Consider the following 5,168-nt stretch of genomic DNA (forward strand, 5'->3'; position numbering starts at 1 on the left):
ATTTGCTTTTCTTTTATATCTCTCTCCTCCCAAAACAAAATAAAACATAAAAAAAATGAGAAAAATAAGATCTAAAAGCAAATTTGCAAAAATTGTGAAGTTCTAGTTGAAGAACACACTATCTCTTGGTATGAACATTCTTGAGCCAATCAATCCAAATAAAATTTCATATTCACATAAATCCAAAAAACATTCTACTCTTATATACATACAATAACCTTAAATTTATAAAATCCTACTCTTATATAAATACAATAACCTTAAATTAAAAAATCCTAAACTTTCAGAAACTCACACACAAACAACCATCACCACCATCGACCTCCAATCCATGCTTGATCTACCCGATCTCAGTTTCCACCTTTCGCTCTCTTCAATCTCATCCAAGGAACCCATGACCAAAGTTTCACTAGGTTTGTTGTTTTCTCTCTCTCTTCATCTCACACACACACCCAAACAGTAGCCACCGCGATGACTTCGTTTTGCTTCGTGGGTCTCTTTTTTTTTTTTTTTTTTTAAGGGGTGGTTTTTTGGGTTATGGGTTGATTTGATTTTGTTGTGGTAGAGGTGGTTGATTTGATTTTGGCAGTGGCTGTGTGTTGTGGTTTACGATTGGTTATGGGTTTTAAAGGTGGAGTAGTCACCGCGATGACATCGCTTTGCTTCATGGGTCTCTTTTTTTTTTTTTTGGGGTGATTTTTTGGGTTGTGGGTTGATCTGATTTTGTTGTGGTAGAGCTGGTTAACTTGGTTTTGGTGGTGGTTGTGTGTTATGGTTTGCGATTGGTTATGGGTTTCAAAAGTGGTTGCGGTGACTGTTTTGGACGGGAGAGAGAGAGAGAGAGAGAGAGAGAGAGAGAGAGACAAATCTGGACATGGGAAACCTAGTTTTGGGTCTTTAGAAGCAAACCCAGTTTTGCTCGAGGACTGTCTGTTGAGATTGTTCATGCTATTGAGGCTTCCAACCATTCATTCGTTTGGGTTGTTGGAAAAACCTTCATATGTTGGAGGGAGTTTGTTATGGTGTGCCTATGATTACATTGCCTCTTGCTAAATAGTTCTTGAAGTTTCTGCATTTTTAAAGTTCTTAAGCAACTTTTTACCATTTTAATATAATGACATTTTTTAATCTTGTTTTCTTTTGATTTTGTATGAATTTTTTGTTTTGGGAGAAGAGAGACATAAAAGAAAAGCAAAAATACATATTTACCCTCGATTTTAACAGAGGTGGGTAAGAGAGTTCTAACAGAGTAGGCCTCGGGTGGGCAAAGTGTTAAGTTTTGAACCACGAGTAGGTAAAGTGAAAACAAACCCTAACCACAGATGAGTTTACTATAATTTCCCTTAAATAATAAAATACAACATTGTTATTATGGCTATAGTTCTTCCTTATCTCTTTCACTCACATCTCTTCCTATTCTTTCATTGGACATCACACCCATCTCAATTCTTAGCTTCTCTTTATCATTTTCCCCCTTTCTTTCATTTTTTTTTATTATTATTTTTTTTTTGTTTTTTATTTTTTAAAGAAAGTCAAGACAATTGCGAAAAAAAAGGACATAAAACTAAAAACCCATTAGGTAAAACTAAAAACTAAAAACCCATTAGACATAAAACTAAAACTAAAAACTAAAAACCCATTAGACATAAAAAAAAAGACATAAAACTAAAAACCCATTAGACATAAAACTAAAAACCCATGTTTTATTATTATTATGGAGCTACAGTGCACTTCTCTTCTAGTAGTAGAAGTAGACTGTAGCTCATGCTTTTATTTTTATATTTTAAATTTCTCTTCTATCTTCTCTCAGCCGCTCTTAATTTTTTATTTTTTATAATTTCTTATTTGTTTTGGGTTGGGTTGTGTTTTGAAATAATATTAGGTGAAGATACAATTGTGGTCTCTAAATTTTAAGGTCATAATCAATTTTGCTCAAACATTTGGATAGTAGATAATTTGGTCTTTGTTTTTTTTCAAATTATAATCAAATTAGTTTCGACTGTTAATTTACTAATGAAAAAAGCTAACGTGACAAATAGAGCACAACATTAGTGTTGGGTGGATGATAAAATAATAAAAATATTTAATTTCTGCTTAAAAAAGTCACATCAGCAATTTTATTAAGAATAAAAAAATCCACTTCGAAAAAGAAAAGAAAAGAAAAAGGTAAGTATTTTTATAATAAAAAAAAATTCAAGCTTTTCTTGCACTTTTTGTTAGCCAAACACAACAACCCGGAAACACAAAAATATGCTCAACCCAGAAAAAAGAAAAATTCCCAGCAATTAGATCCATCATTTATCCTTGGCCTCAAACAAGGAAGGCCACAACAACATTATAAAATTACAAAAATCCAAAATGAAAATATAAAACAAAGTCAAAAAAGAAAAAGAAGAATAATAGCCACTATCACACTTCCCTCTCCCATACACACATGACACATCCACTCCCTTCCAAGGTTTTCAGATCCGGACCGTTTATTGAACTGTAAAAGGGAGAGGTTCAAGGTTTTTAAGGTCGAACCGTGATGACGTTATAGTTAATTTAATAATTAATTAAAGCCTAAATATAGATATTAAATTTATAAAACTAGCAAAATTGACTAATATATCTATATATGTGAGGGAAATTTAATGATTTTCAAGCATATATTTAATAATTAAATAAGAAAGTTAATAAAATAAAATAATAACCATGAAAACATCAAAATTTATGATTAATTTTTGAAGTAAAGTTGAATATTTTTGAAGGATTTTAATTATAATTTTTTTTTTTATTCCTTGTAAGAGATGGATAATTTAATTAAGTAGAATAAAATTGTGTTAAGTTATTTTTATCAAAAAAAAAATTGTTAAGGGGTTGGATCGCACGGTTCTTGCCATCAGTTTGTGCAGTCCAACCCCGGTTTTAGGGGTTCATGAAATTGCCACATATGCTCGGTTCTTTATGCTTAAAAAACCGGTTTCATTCCGGTTCTCGGTTTTCACGGTCTAAACTTTCGGTCCGGTCCGGTTCTAAGAACTATGCTCCCTTCTTCTTCAAACTCTTCGACCACCACCACAACAAAACGTAGTGTTCATTTCTGTAGCTTCCCTATGTCTATACTATAATGACGTGGACTCGATTGTTTTGTACTCGGAGTTCTAAAGAAAAAGAAGATAATTTCACCATGCCTACCATCACCACCAGCATGTATGAGAGTTATAGTACATCTACAAGGCATAGTTCAAGGACGAGGTGACCTTTTTAACTTTTTTCTTTTTAATTTGGATTTTTTTATTCTTAATATTGCTGATGTGGCTTTAAAAAGAAAAAAAAAATGCTAAAGTTACTAATTTTTTTACAAATTGTTAATGTGATAAATGATTTTTGGTAAATAAAAATAGTGTAAGTAATTAGATCAAATACAAATTGTGGGTACCCGAGGACCAAGGAGGAATTTGAAGAGTCGAAGCATTGGGCCGAGGCCTGAAGAGGGATGGGAAAGGTTGGAGCGTTAATTGGAACACGCCGTTAGACGCGGGCCAGAGGAGCAACGACACCCGAGGAGGGAGACGGACCCACCATAATGTCTAAAGGTACCCCATCGAGGGGACTGCAAGCTAAAAGTAGATAGAAATCAATGGAAGACAAGGAATCTTCAGGATGGAACTGCCTGTCGCATCCACATTAAATGATGCACACCGGCTTTATCAACCGTATTAATGAGGAGGTAACCTGAACAGTGCTAGCCACAGCTACACAAGCTACTGCCGCCATCTACTTCAGATGCAAAGGGTGACAGGTGTTGGAAAGGGATGAAGATCAGGTGGAAATGGACGAAGAAGATACACTAGGGAAGGGCTATATAAGGAGGGGTAAGGGCGGGCATTGGTAAAAAGGGGGATACAAAATTGGAACTCTGTTTTCTTGGAGAGCCTGAGTGTAAAGCTTAATGTTTGTTTGTTTCAATAATGCAAAGCCTGACCTTTGAATATTAGTGTCCTCGGGCACGATCCATCGTTGTTATCCTTTCTCATCTCTAACAAATTCTATTGGTTTGGGCCTAGTACTGAGGGGAACATCTCGCTATTCTAAGTGGGCTTGGATCCCAACCTATTTATCTGGTCCTTACACAAACCAATTAAAATTTGCTACTTTAAATTTGTAAAATGTTTTAAAAAAAAGTTTGTAACTATAGTATTACTTAAAAAAATTAATAATATTATTTAAAAAAAATGAAATAATGATATTGTTAAGAGACCGAAGTCCACGTTTATGAAATAAATTTACTAAAATTAGTAACAATGTATACGCTGACAGGGGTGGTAAGTTGAAAGTAATATATACTTTAATTATGAACTAAAAACACAAATCAAAATGGTATTTTGATTATAATATTATTTTAATCAGTTATACGTAGGGGTGGCAAAATCAACCCAAACTCATTTGCCCACCCAAACCCACCCACTTAAATGAGACCCAAACCCACCCAATTATTAATTGGGTTAAATGGGTATTAGCCCAATTAATATTAATGTTCATTGGGTTTTAATTGGGTACCCAATTAGACTCAATTATGATCCAACTATCATTTCTACAAATCACCAAACTCTAAAATGCCCCAAAACCACTAAAATTACCAAAATTCCCCTCAGCCTAAAAAATGACCAAAATAACACCTAAACCTAAAAATGACCAAAATAACCCTAAAACCTTAAAAAAGACCAAAATACTCCTTAAACTTAAAAAATAATCAAAATAACCCAAAAACCTACAAAATGACCAAAATACCCCTCGAAACCCAAAAAATGACCAAAATATCCCTCAAAACCTGAAAATTACCAAAATACCCCCAAAACCTAAAAATTACCAAAATAACCCCAAAACCTACAAAATAACCAAAATACCCCCCAAAACCTAAAAATGACCAAAATACCCCCAAAATCCAAAAAATGACCAAAATACCCCTGACACCCAAAAAATGACCAAAATACCCCTAAAACCTAAAAATGACCAAAATACCCCTGAAATCCAAAAAATGACTAAAATACCCCCAAAACCTAGAAATGACCAAAATAACCCCAAAGCCTAAAAAATGACCAAAATAACCCCAAGACCTAAAAAATGACCAAAATACTCCCGAAACCTAAAAAATGACAAAAATACCTTTGAAACCTAAAAAATGG

The sequence above is a fragment of the Quercus lobata genome, chromosome 10 (genome assembly GCF_001633185.2).
Source record: "Quercus lobata isolate SW786 chromosome 10, ValleyOak3.0 Primary Assembly, whole genome shotgun sequence".
Taxonomy (NCBI): Eukaryota; Viridiplantae; Streptophyta; class Magnoliopsida; order Fagales; family Fagaceae; genus Quercus; species Quercus lobata.